Source organism: Nuphar pumila, chromosome 14 (assembly GCF_984573655.1).
Source record: "Nuphar pumila chromosome 14, dmNupPumi1.hap1.1, whole genome shotgun sequence".
Taxonomy (NCBI): domain Eukaryota; kingdom Viridiplantae; phylum Streptophyta; class Magnoliopsida; order Nymphaeales; family Nymphaeaceae; genus Nuphar; species Nuphar pumila.
Window position 1 is genome coordinate 90,368,209 of NC_143262.1, and position 14,959 is coordinate 90,383,167.

General features: G+C 35.4%; 1 protein-coding gene across 2 annotated transcripts in view; it reads left to right on the forward strand.

Annotated features, from left to right (window-relative positions):
* The first annotated feature begins 784 nt into the window (after positions 1-784).
* LOC149817376 (uncharacterized) overlaps positions 785-14,959 on the forward strand; it is a 38,103-nt gene continuing 23,928 nt past the window's right edge. The window contains exon 1 of one of the 2 annotated variants that reach the window (XM_089987731.1): positions 785-1,009. The gene's annotated coding sequence lies outside the window, so the exon portion shown is untranslated. The remainder of the gene's footprint in view (positions 1,010-14,959) is intronic. The other variant, XM_089987732.1, reaches the window with a different exon arrangement.

Below are 14,959 nucleotides of genomic sequence, written 5' to 3' on the forward strand. Positions count from 1 at the left end.
TGAGATTTATGGCATTGGCATGGAGTTGGAGTTGGAGTTGGAGTTGGAGTTGGAGTCGGTTTATATATAATTGGTTTTTACTCATTCTTTTAACGTAAGTTAAAATCACTCTCAGTGAAGGGTGCGGTTTCTTTGAGTTATAAATTAAAAAAAAAAAAAACTTAAAACCAAATGGCAGGCTCTCAACCTATGTCACTGGGTTTGGCGGCATGTCCCTGGACATGAACACTTACATATACGGATAATAGTTTTCCAAAATAAAGTATTTAGTTTGTTTGTATAGCATGAGAAAAACATAGTAAGAAAAGATGAAAAAAATGAGAGAGAGGAGGCCAAGGGTGGTGGTGAGATGAATAGGGGTGGTGATGGTGAGATGGTGGGTGGTGGTGGTGAGACCTGGTGAGTTGAGAGGTGGGGAGTGTAAAAATAAATTTTCTGGTAAAAAACATTCCTCCACCCCCATTCATGAAACAATGTTTCTTATAAAAAAGTGCAATTTTTATGTTTCTTATAAAAAGTGTAATTTTTAGAAAAACTCTTTCAGTGAAAATGTTTCTTTAGTTTGGAAGGGTCAAAAAATTTGTACGGTTTTTCTATTTTGCATCACTTTTCCTGTACATCTTTTTCGTTTCCAAACATGCCCTTACTCCTCAAACAAGGGGCTGAGCTACGTTAGGAGGAGAGTGGGCATCCTAACCAGCTGACCCCCCACCCTAACCCGGAACAGTTTCCACCCTGAAGTTCTGAAGGCCTGTGATAGTGCCCACCCTGACCCGAATCCACTGATGCACGACATGCCTACTAAATTCTAATCCTCTCTCCCCTCTCTCTAAGAAATCCCTTATCTCCTCTCTCTCTCTCTCAAGCCCTCCTCCCTTCCCTACTCCCCGCGACCCTACTGTGGTGGTAGCCCCCTCTCTCCACCGCTCCGCCCCCGCCCCCGCCGTGCGACCCCACAACTAGGCAGCCCAGGCGAGGCGGGCCGCAATCTCGAGTCTCGTGACCTGAGGTTTGATTCATCCTGATATCTCTCTCTCTCTCTCTCAAGTTAAGTTTTTTCAATTGGATTTTGTTTCTCTTTCAATTTGGTTGGATTGGTATTCCCCTGTTTGGAACCAACACTCATGGTTTTTATTTTATTTTTATTCATTAATTTATTTGTTCATCTTTTCCATTTTCTTTGGATGCATGAGAATGTTTTGGGTTTTATGATTTTTTGGATGATAGAGTTAACTTTGATCCTCAAATTAAGTTTTTTTTCGTTTCTCTCTTTTCTGGATTTTGCATTTAGCTGGTGGGTTCGTTTTCTTTTCTAGTTGTGCATTGGTTGGAACTTGAGAGACTTTGTTATGCATCAAGAATTTTTTTTTCTTAGCGCTTCATTTATTTATTTATTTTTCTTTTTTGCATGATATGTACCGTTGAAAACTCAAGTCTTCGAGTAACTGTTGCAACCACACTAATTCAGAAGTCGTAGTGGCCATTTCTTGATACTCTGCTTACGTGGAAGATAGGGATACCTTGCATCTCCAAAATATTAAGGAATCACCTACAAAAATACAGAAACAAGTGGTTGAGCGACGATCATTTACATCTCCTCCTCAATTAAAGTTAGTACAGACAATAACATCTAATGAGGATGAAGATGATAAAAAATAAACTATGATTGATAGTATTTTTAACATATCTAACTATTCTCATTACAAGACTCATATGTACCGTAGTGAGAGTTTTATCCACTGCCGAAGCAGAATACAGATCAATGACTCAAGTCACAACTGAGATAGTTTGGATACAATGGCTATTGAGTAAGTTAGGAATTTCAAGTGCAGACAAAACTCAGTTGTATTGTGACAACATGAGTGTTATCCGTATTGCAAGGAATCCATAATTTCATAAGCGAACCAAACACATTGAAATAAATTGTCACTATATAAGAAGGGCTTATGAAGATGAAATCATTGCTTTGAATCATGTGAGCTTGAAGAGTCAGATTGCATATGTGTTTATGAAAAGTTTGGCTCCTGCGCATTTCAATACTTTCCTTTCCAAACTCGGAATGATTCTCTTACATAATTCAGGGGAGTGTTGAAACATATATGTAATTTAGCTTTTACTTGGTTTTTATTCTTTTGTATATAGTCTCATAGGTAAGGGGTAAACTTGTAAAATGACTCTTTATGTTACTTTTCTTTTGTAACCCTCTAGAGAGGTCGACCCATATAAGAGGGTACACTCTCATTCACGAAATAGAATGAAGTTTTCTACTTGTGTTAGAACCTTCCCCTTTTATAGTATGTTTCTCTTCTTGTTCTCTTATGGCTTCAATAGGGACCAGGCCTAGGGAATTTTCGGAAGTTGTCAGACAGAAACCGGTCAAGATCCCAACGTTGTTTTTGACAGGGTCTAGTAAAAACATGATATCTACAGATCGAAAATTGATTTTCACGATTTGTAATTTGGATTCAGTATAGGATAGGTAGGGCTAACTAGGGTAATTAGCAGTATGAATAGCACGGGCAATATCAGGATGAGTAATAGAAAGATAAGTTAAGGCGCCAATCATTTGGCGATATGGAGTTGTATCTTTTAAAAGTTCTTCATTATCTTTCTTCATCTTTGAATTGATGACCTTTAGCGTGCCCACTCTCTTTTCATCCGTAAGACTTGACCTTTCAATTATCTCGACTACATACTTAGTCTGAGACAACAAATACCTTCGGGGTGAGTAAGCAACTTCTATTCCAAGAAAATGTCAAAAAAGTCAATATTTGTGATATCAAAGTGTTTTTTGATAACATCCTTCATATGACTAACTCTTTGTTTATCACCTTCTATGATAATCATATCATCCATACAAAGGAGCAAAATAATTATACCTGCATCAGAGGACTTAACAAACAAAGCAATATCACTATAACAAGATCTAAATTCTAGTTGAACCATCACATTACTAAAACGATCATACTAAGCCTTAGAAACTTGTTTTAAACCATACAAATCCTTTCGTAAACGAAGAACTTTTTCATGTGCCAAACCTAACCTGGGTGAAGGTTCCATATAGACTTCTTCATTAAGGGTTTCATTTAAAAAGGCATTTTCAACATCCATTTGAAAGGTAAGCCATTTTCTAATAGATGCGATGGTGATGAAAGTTCAAACTGTAGTCATCCTAGCTACTAGGGCAAATGTTTCCTCATAATCTATCCCATATTCTTGACTATATCCTTTGGCAACTAGCCTAACTTTGTATCTTTCTAATGTTCCATCACTTTTGGTTTTAATTTTAAAGACCCATATACATCCTATGGTTTTCTTTCCTATAGGTAATGATTGAATCTCCCAAGTCTTGGCCTTTTCTAAGGCTTCTAATTCATTATTCATGACCGCAATTCATTCATGATGATTTTTTGCCTCATTATAGGAGGGTTCTACATAGGAGTGTATGGCCATAAGGCAAGCTCTATAGTGAGGCTCAAACGGCTCATACAAACCTACTAGGTGCTTGTGTACGACAAGAGTATGTTGAAGTTCATTGTGAAGTTCAACGATGGTCATATCGTTTTCATGTGCATCATGAGTGTTACCATTGACATTCTCATTCATATCATTACTTTCATTCATGTTATCAATAGTATCATCTTTATACTCATACATTAGATTAAACAAAAATAAATACTCAAATGATTTCCTAGACTCAATTTTTTCAAAACCATTTTCTTTTTTCAAGAAAATTTACATTCCTTGAAACATAAAGTTTGTCTTTCTCAATATTATAACACCTAAACCCTTTTTGGTTTTTGACATATTCTAAGAAAACACAAGAGATGGCCTTAGCGGAAAGCGTATCATTTTTGTTGGAAAGAACAAAACATCTACAACCAAAAGTTCTTAATCTTGAATAATCGGGAGAGATTTTAAATAATTTTTCAATGGGAGAAGTATTTTCAAGAATGGTGGAAGGTATTCTATTAATTAAATAAATCTCCGTAAGAGCGGCTTCGGCCAGAAACTTTTTTGGAATAATTTTAGATATTAGAAGAGTTCTAGTGGTTTCAATAATGTACCAATGTTTTCTTTCGGCCAATCCATTTTGTTGTGGGGTGTAATGACAACACTTTTGATGAGTAATCCCTTGTTGATAAAGAAAACTTTTAAAATCTTTTGATAAAAATTCTTCCCTTGAATCAGATCTAAAGGTTTTGAATTGATTTTTGACATAATTATAGAATTTTTGAAAACATTCAAATACTTCAGATTTATGTCTAAGAAAATAAATCCACGTGTGCCTACTATAATCATCCAAAAAAATCATATAATAAAAAACTCTTCCTTTAGACATAACTGGTGTCGGTCCCCATATATCCGAATGTATTAACTCAAAAGGTTCTTTAGATATAAATTGGCTATTTTCGAAAGATAAAGTCTTCATTTTTCCAAGTATGCAATATTCACAAACAAAATCCTTTTCATTACAACTTTCAAGAAAAGGAAATAAATACATTTTTGACATACTTGGATGTCCTAATCTCCTATGTCAATGTTCAATACTTTTCTTCTCAACAAAATTACAAAATTTTTGATTTGGTAGTTTCCAAATTGTCCATGTAGTAGGCTTCTTGGATTGGAGATCCTGTACCAAGCAATCATTAGATGAAAAAATGACCTTACATCTATGGTCGGTAATTTGAGAAACTGATAAAAGGTTGAGGTTAAGTTTAGGTACTACTCTAATATTTGGGATAATAAATTTTTGATTAATTTTAAAAGAATTTTGTAAAGTACCCAAGCTTTTAATTTTGAAAGACGTTCTATCGGCGGTTGAAACATAAGAATCATTAGAGTTAATAATACATTTGAATAGTATGAACTCATTAGGAGTAATATGAAAAGAGACACCAGAATCAAGAATCCAAGAGTTCTTATCAGGGTCCACGCATGTTGAAAAGGCCGCACCGGAGAGTGAGGAAGCTTGGCCTTTAATTAGTGGTTGAAGGATTTCCATGAGTTGAGCAAATGAAACATTCTTGAAGCCTTCATCTACACCAACTCTTTCATTTAATGATCCCATAGCGGCTGTTTTCTTTTCAATTTTCCTTTTTGGACCGAAAGGTTTGATGGGACCCAACTTTTTGCAGAAGTGGCATATTATCTTACCATATTTTTTGTATTCGTAATCACTTGATTTCTTTCATAGTCATTTAAGCTCTTCCATAGTCATTTTGTTTTTTTCCAAAGTGAGGAGGCTTATATGCCTTGGTATGATTTTTGGGTCTTGACATAGCAAGCATTGATTCTTCATCTTTGCTATGGAAGAATTTCTTTAATCTATTCTCTTTCATAGTTAATTCTTCTAAGGTTTTTACTATAGAAGGAACACCACCTCTATAAAGAAGGGCCGATTTGTTCCCTTTAAATTCAGGCCTAAGCCCATTTATGAAACAATAGAAATGTTCTGAGTTGATTTGTTTTTCTCGGAGTTTTATGTCAAGTGGGCAATGCCACTTAGCTCTAAAAGAGTCAATTCATCTCAAAGGAGAGAAAGAGCTTTGTAGTATTCTCTTATGCTCATATCTCCTTGGGTCATAAATCTTTTTTTCTTTTGGAGATTTCATATATGAGCTAGATCCTTTAGAGAATACATATCTTGGAGATATTTCTAAGCATCACTAGCAAATTTAAACTTTGCTAAGCTAGAGCATTTTTATATTTCAACACTATTAATGAGCCATCCCATGATTTTGGAATGACTCATCTTCCACTCCTTCCATCTCTTTTCATAGTTCGCAATGGCCTTGTTCATCTCATCTCCTTGAAGTGCAATTTCTTTGCCGTTTTCACTCTTTGAAAGCATAAGCTTTGGTTCTTTCTCGGATCCATCTACCAAACCCCATAGAACCTTTTTCCAAATCTTGTGCTTCACTATGGATGCCCACATCACATAGTTTGTCATTGAGTCTTACAGGTATGGTGACAACCATTTCTCGTTCATCTTCCATAGATATAAGAAACGAAAGAGAGAGAATGATAAAGAGATAGAAAGAAAGAAGAAAGATATGGAAGCATAAGACTTTTGAGCACCACGAGTCCACGATCTCACGTCCACACGAGCACGCTTTACTACGATCAAGATTGCAATGGCTCTAATACTATGTAATGAAATCACAAACTTTTCACACACCTCAAACAAGAGGCACATATACACCCACACAAAAGGGCAAAAAACACAAGCACACTAGTCACTTATGGGCTTAGAGAAACTGAAAACACAATAAAAAATAAAGTGTCAAATGCACAAAAAATGCATGCCTTTACAAGAAGACTAATTCCCATATTTATAGACTAAAGGGGAGTGAGAGGCTCCCCACAGTGTAGTTGTTGGGGCTCCCCAACGGCTAGAAATCTAGCTGTTGGGAGCTCCAACAACTATATTGCTATCATATTGTCAAGGACAAAAATGTCCTCGACAATATATCATATTACAAACTGAAGTAAAAACATCCCTTATTGGGCGACACATATTACAAAAAAATTATATTGGTCAAAAGACCAAAATATCCCTAGAGGGTAATATATGTTACAATCCTATCATGTATATATATTATACAACCCATATTCTAACATTGTCTACCGAAATGAGGCGGCCTATAAGTGCGCATATAGTTCCCCGATCTAGATACAGTTAAAACAGAATCATCTTCATTATTTGGAATATGCTTTTTAGCCTATTCTCATCCATAGTTAATTCCTCAATAGTGTCAACAATAGATGGAATTGTTCCTCTACGTAGAAGGGCATATTTGGTGGTTTCAAATTCCAGCTTCAAACCATTTACAAATTGGTAAAAATGTTTCATATCGAGTTGTTTTTGGCGAAGCTCGATATCTTCGGGACAATGCCACTTTGGCTTAAGAAGAGTAAACTCTTCTCAAAGTTCAGACAATTCATTATAGTGTTCTTTAATATTTTTGTCCTTTTGGGTCATAGTCGCACCTTTTCTTGTAAATTACATACATATACAATATCTTTAAGGGAATACATATTTCTAAGGTATTCTCAAGCCTTATTGACATAATCAAACTTCGCAAGACTAGAGCATTTCTTGATATCTACACTATTAATTAGCAAAGACATGATCTTGGTATGCCTCATCCTCTATTCTTTCCATTTTTTCTCATATATAGTTAATACCTTGGTTTTCTCTTCTTCCGTGAGAGGTACCTCTTTCTCATTTTCAATTTTTGTGCGAATTAGTTTTGGTTTCAAATAAGAACCATCTACCTACCCCCACAACCCCTTCCCCCAAATATGTGCCCACATCACATAATTGGTATCATTTAGTTTTACGGGCATGATGGTGACTTTATCGGTCATCCATTCTTACAAGAGTGAGGGAGAGAGAAAAAGACAACAACAACAACAACAACAACAACTACGCCTTCATCCCAAAACAATTGGGGTCAGCGATATGAACCAAAAAAGAAATTCATTTTGGGTCTTCCATATGAATCATTTTCCTCCAATCATTTCTATCCAATGCCATGTCCTCGGTGAGGTTGAAAGCATTCATATCCTTTCCTATCATCTCCATCCAAGTCTTCCTAGGCCTACCCCGACCTCTTTTAACTAATATATTTTCCCATTTCTCCAGCCTTCTAACTGGAGCATCATTAGGCCTTCGCCGAATATGTCCAAACCACCATAAACGATTCTCTCGCATCTTATTTTCAATGGGTGCAACACCTACCTTCTTACGTATCTCCTCGTTTCGAATCTTATCTTTTATTGTATTTCCACACATCCATCTAAGCATCCACATCTCAGCTACACTCATTTTTTGAATATGATGTCTCTTGGCAGCCCAACATTTCGTACCATATAGTAAAGCGGGTCTAATAGTCGTCCTATAAAACTTTCCCTTCAACCGCAATGACATTCTATGATCGCACAACACTCCAGTTGCACTTTTCCATTTCATCCACCCAACCTTTATCCTATGATTTACATCTCCATCAATTTCTCCATACTTTTGAATGATGGATCCCAAATATTTGAAATAATCATTCACCGGTATTTCTTGCTCACCAAGCTTCACTACACTCCCATCACTACTTCGTTGCTTACTAAACCGACATTCCATATATTCAGTCTTACTCTTACTCAACTTAAAACCTCTAGCTTCCAATGTCTGTCTCCATAATTCTAACTTAGCATTAACCCACAAAAGGGCACAAATGAGAGAACTCAAGAAGAAAATAACAAATTTATTTCATTCACATAAAATTCTTAAAAAGCATTGTTACAATGAGAGGGGAGTTACCCCTATTTATATACATAAGAGGGAGAGAAATGCCTTTAAGAGGCTCTAAAGGAGCGGCTCTATTTGTATCCGTTGGTCTAGCTTCAACGGCTTTTCAAACTAGTCAACATAAAAATGTTGACTAGTTTGAGTCTAGTTCAAAAAGAACTAGACAACCTAAAAAAGACAAATAAAAAAAGGAAAAATATAAATGATATATAAATATACATGTATTATATATAATTATATATACCTATACATTTATGTATATACACTTTTTAACACATACCTGATTTGTGCGCTAAAGAAAAGTGTCCCCTGGAGGAAGATGACCTTGTTTCACTATGCATGTCAAAACGGAACTTGTTCATAGTTTTATTGGGCTGCAATGGGCTGCTGCTTGTTCATTTTGCTCTCCATATCATTAAAAAGTTCTGTCAAATGGAATCTACTTGTTACCTTTCTGCACATTTTCGTGTACTTATGTTTACTGTGTGATTCCTTTTAGTTGTGCAGCACACCTGAAAGCATTTAAAACCAAGTTGTGCATTCCTTAAAAGCCTTATCTAGATAGATAGTCTATCCGTAACCATGAAAACCAGATTATTCTGCTTTGTGTCTGTTAGGTAAGCACTCAACCTTTGGAAAGACAGATCCATTATAATTGTCAGCTTGGTATCTATTGCCACAAATAATCACCTGACCTCTGAAATATAGCTACATTGTCCCACCAAAGATGCACATAAAGTGCTGGTTTAAAAGAAGGGGCACCTAGGCCTTATGGAACTTGGCATGTCTTATGAAATTGCCATGCAGATTAAGTTGGTGCAAGCCTGAGAGATAATTCTTGCTCTTATCATGAGCTATTTACCAATTTTCCCGCATCATGTGCATCTTTTGTGAGTACCTTTTGGTTCAACATTGACATATCTAACAAAAACAATATGGTGAATGTATTGTCTTTATCAACCATGATCACTAGTTCACTACTAATTGCAAGTAGGGGTGTCAATGGGTTGCAGGTACCAGGTCTGGACCTGGACCTGGACCTGGACCCTATCGGGTCTGCTATAAGAAAAACCATACCCTGACCCTATAAGGATTACATGAACTACACCTGGTAAAATAATATATATATATATATCTTTTTGTACTGAAAATCACAGGTCTTAAGCAGAACTCAGGTCGAACTCGGGTCTGGCATGAAATTTCACAAACCATACCCACTCCATATGTTAATCGGACCCTTTGGGTCCGAACCAGTTTCTAGCTGGATCTCCTTTTTTTATCACCAGACCCTGACCTATAGGGTTTGGTACGGGTCGGGTCTGCGTTAAACCTGACCCATTGACACCCCTAATTGCAAGACACAAGTATCTATGAATGCCGTTTGTGCCAGATGCATATGTTGAAGGCATATATATGGTCATTATCCCTTTGTGTAAGGTGAATTTGTTTGTTTGAGAAGTAAAAAGCAAATCGTGTCTGCTTGATTATCTGCTGGAGCAAAGTATAGGACAAGATGACAAGTCTGTGGTACTTGTGGACAATTACAGTTAAATACTATCCTTAAACGTTGGAAATCACAATTTAGCTGCAAACTCTATGTTGTAATCAATTATGTGGCTCTCTGTATAGTCTTGTTATTTGTCTATGACGAGAGGACTAAGCATACTAAATTATATTACTTTTTCATATCACAAAGACAGAGGCCCTAAACTGTTTCTCATCCCACCTCTAAAATCAGTCAACCAGTGGATACCTTCACCAAGTTTGTGAGTGGAACTCAGAGTTCATTGGACTGCTAACAAGTCAGGGATCTTCAGTACATTCTCCCACACTTCAAAAAGGAGTTTTAATGTGTATGAGTGAATTTCTAATATTTATTTTCATCATTTGTCTCTTATTAAGTGGTAATTTTCACGAAGCTTGTGAGGAAAAAAAAGGATTAGTAGCAGATTCTATGCTGGAGCATTATATGGGGGAATTTTAAGTATGTATATATATTTTGATATTTTTTTTAAGTGTACTTGTTGGAAAAGTTATTTGGTATTTTTATTTCTCTAATAATTCAATAACTTGGCCACATACCTCAGATTTGTCAGAAACAAGATATTGGCCATATTTCATTTCTTCTCTTCCTTCCTCTGGTCTTTTCATGTTCATCTTCATAGAAAATGATAAAATGGTTGAGTTAAAAAAGGTCATGCCATTGTCTCTTTCATCAGACTAGGATGTTCTGATGGTGTTTGAAGATATGGCCTTGTTTTGGATGTATATGACATTACTTATTGTTAATCAGAGATCTGTTTCTCAATATCGGGCGGTGAGAGTTTTGTTACTAGAGCTTGTATTATTTTGCCATCTGTTGCTTTCTTATTGGAAATGTGTACATAAAAATCAGCTTGATGTTGCCTTCAGAACTTTGGTTGAATGGTTGTGGAGCAACCAATCCCTTGGGGGCGTTTGTTATACTCCCACTCAAGGCGATCCTCTTTCCTTTGAAAAAGCCACTTTGGAGGGAAAGTGCTTCTTGGGGGGGGGTATGAACCCATTTTGATAGGAAACTGTTTTTTGCATTTATTATGTGTGTCCCACCATATATTTCTCGTAGACATGTTTGTTTCACTCATTGTAGGAAAGAGGCCCTATTTCCTATGAAAGAGAGCCTCTTTCATAGGAAGGGGCATGAAACAAAAACCCCTTATAGTTTAGTTGACATTACTAGTGGGTGTTAGCGTTGGTGCTGGCTTTGTCCTTTGACCAAATTGAGGGGGAGAATGGCATTTTCATTGATATATTAGTGATATGCAACTAGCTTGATCAGATAGACTGTCAATTAGGCAATCATGTATCTGTTAGTTGATGGGCGTTGTTGAATCATGATGGTTTCAGCCATCTAATTTGCAAAATATGTTATGCCTTGCTGAATGTGAGACTATAACATGCACTCCGTCTTCTTGTCATTTTTAGTCTCCCAACATTCAACTCTATATAATAGTGATGGTCTTATAGCAGTATTGTATAAACATCATTTCGGTCGTAGAGGTGCTCTTTTATCACATAGCACGACACTAGCAAGTCTCTACTTAAAGTCTTAACCCAACCAACATTAATCCTATTAGTGATATCTTCTTCAAATCCTCCATTCTATTGTAATATAGACCCTAAATATTGAAACTTATGATATTGTTGAATATATATCTTTTTGTATTCACATGGCATTGCTATCACTAGCTTCTATACTAAACTTGCACTCCATATATTCAATTTTTGTTCTACTAATTTGTAAACCATTTTTCTCTAGAATGCTCCTCCAAAGTTCTAGTTGTTTATGTATATCGTCTCTATCTTGACTAACTAGTACTATATTATGTGCAAAGAGCAACAATAAGGGACCTCTACCTGTATGCAAGACGATATTTCATCCATGACTAACAAAAAGGTATGGGCTTAAAGCAGACCCTTGATGTAACCCAACTCTAGTTGGAAACAACCTTGTTTTGCCACATGTAGTTCTAACAATAGTAACTCCCCCTCATACATATCTTGAATTATTTTAATATATCTATAAGGGATATATTTCTTCCTTAACACTGACCAAATTAAATTCCTTAGGACCACTGTCACCAATATCGGCAATATTTTGAAAATATCACGAGAAATACCAATATTTTAAGGTAGCCGATATTAAAGGTAACATCTTGCGATATTTTCATGGAAAACTCTTTTTTTTTTAATTTTAAGTTTGCATTTCCTATTTTTTTGTTTCTTTTATATTTTAAAACCTTTAAAACATGTTTATTTATATTTTTGAAAGAAAAAGAATGCAAAACTTATTATTTTCTTAGCTTTTTTGTTATTATTTATATTTTTTTTCAATTTTTTAAACTCTCAAGATATTCCCAAGATTTATCTTTTGAAAATCTCTCCTAGAACTACCCTCATTGAGAAATTACCTTTCATGATACAGGTGACTATGCTTGGGACTCTATCGTAAGCTTTCTCTAAATCTGTGAAAACTATATACAAATTTCTACCATTCTCTCTAAATCTTTCTATAAGTTGTCTTAATAAGAAAATAGCTTGTACCGTTGACCTACTTTTTCATAATGCCAAATTGATTCTTTGATACACTTGATTCTCTTATCAAACATTGCTCTATTATCCTCTGCTACAATTTTATGATGTGGCTCATAAGTTTAATGCCCCCTATAGTTAGGACAATTTTGAATATTGCCTTTATTCTCATATGTAAGAATCAACATACTCCATCCATTCTTCTAGCATTTTTCCTCTAGACAAAATATTATTAAACAATTTATTAACCATGTTATTCCAATGGTACCGATTGACGTTCAAAATTCAATAAGTTTATCGTCTGGCCAGAGTGCTTTGTTGTTCTTCTTCTTTATAGCCATTTTCACTTCTTCCTCATCAATTCTATCCACCATTCTTTGGTCAAAATCTGTCTTGCTCTACCTCATTATTCCATTCATCATTTAATAGATGACAAAAATATTTTTTCCATCTTTCTTTAATTTGATCATCCTTAATACACTTCACTTGACTTAAATCTCTCATTTTTCTCTCTTGACTTTTAGTTAGCTTATGTATATCCCTTTCACCTTATAGTATACATGTCATAGGCAGCATACTTCGCTTCGTTTATGACTTTCTTTGCTTCTTTTTTTGCCAACTTATATTTTTTCCAATCCATCATGCTTCTTTGTCTTTTGCCATTCTTTAAATGATACTTTCTTCTTTTTTATTGGTTTTTTGAACTTCTTCATTACACCACCAAGTTTTTTTATGCATATGGCATCTGCCCTTAGTCCCACCAAGTACTTGCTTGGCAATCGACTTTATTCTACCTATCATCTGTTGCCAAAGGTGGTTAGCATTCATCATCCAATTCCACTCTTGTTCAAGTAATAATTCTTTCACTTTTTCTACATTTTTGGGATGCCACTACCTAATTCTGGGATTTCTCTTGATATCTCTTCTAATTATCTTGCCCTTTATATATAAATCCCAAACTAATGATCTATATTGAGTAATACATTCTTCAGGAATTACTTTGCAATTTCTGCACATTTTTAATGGGAAACATTGGTCTGATGAAAAAGAATTTTTTTAGTAAATAAAATACAATAAATTTTGTTGTTAGTTGATTGAATATATTCATTTGAAAAGAATCATATTATCATGAGTATGTGCAACTTTTGGGTCATGCTTCCAAGTTAGTGGGTAAGCTTCCTGACATAGGGTAACATTTTTTTTCCTGATTCAGAAGTGGCTTTGCTTTTGTTGCGGTAGGGACTGAAACTAGTCTTTCTTTTCTTCTTTGTGCATTTTTGCATATGTAGCTATTGCATGCATTCATTTAGTGATACTTAGTCTAATGGTGCAAATAATATTTCAGGACTCAGGATGTTTGAATTAGTGATACTTTCTTCACTGTTGATTTTTATTGTCGTATTTTTCCTTTCTCTTATAATTTATATTAGAAGGCCATGGGATGAGATTTCCCAACTGGGGGATTGCCCACCTCTTTTAGTCTTGAAGGATTTCTAGCCAGCTAGGACTTATCTGATTGTCACTCCAGTGGACATGCTTTTTGTTGTTTTTTTATCTTTTATTTTTACTTGTACTTAATGACAGAGATGGGAGAAAAAACATATGGGACTGAAATTGCTGTCTTGAACAGGAAATGTTTGAGATTGGCAGTGATCTTCTATTGTTGCCTTGTGAGGAGATCCTATAGATTCCTGAATAAGTTGGGTTGGAATACATCTCCATGTTTAGGACCCCTCAGATCTGTAGGAGATCTCCTGAATCTGCCACTAATTAGCTTCAAGGGTAGCATTTTTCATGTAAAACCTGTTAATATATATATATATATATATATATATATATATATATATTGTAAAAGTTTGCTTGATAGGGGCATTTTTGTCTTTTTACATGTAATAATAGTTGTTTATTAGAAACAACTATTCTCTTTTTTTTCTTTTTTCTTTTTTTTAGTTTATCTTTTTCTTAGCATTGGGGCCCCACTCCATAGAGTCGTTGGGGGCATTTATGACCGTTGGGAGCTCCCCAACGACTCTACGAAGGGGAGCTCCCAATGGTCTCCTTTCTATACTTTTTGTATATAAATAAGGGAGTGATCCCCCTTATATTATTCATTCCTTTTTCATTCTCTTCAATAATATTTCTTTTTATTAGCTTTTGGTATTGTCCCTTAGTGGACTTTTGTTTATGCACTTGTGTGCTTGTCTATCTTCTTTGTACTTGTTTATTCTTGGACTTATATGTTCTTTTGCACTTTGTTTCTGTAATTTCGCATACTTTATTACATGGTATCAAAGCCCATTGGGTTATCTTGATCTTATAAGTATTACTTGTGGTCATTGAAGATCGTGACAAAGGTGCATGAATCAAGAGTGAAGCTCTCCTTCAAACTCAATGGATCCAACTACTTGATATGGGTGTCGGCCATGGAAAATCATCTTAGAGGAAAGAAACTTTGGGGCTTTGTAATGGAAACCTCTCTTGAACCATCATTAAAGCTCACCAAGGTTAAAGAAGGTGTTGAGAAAGTTCTTGTTGGAGATGATCGAGTTAAACTCATCAATAAACATCAAGTAAAGGTAG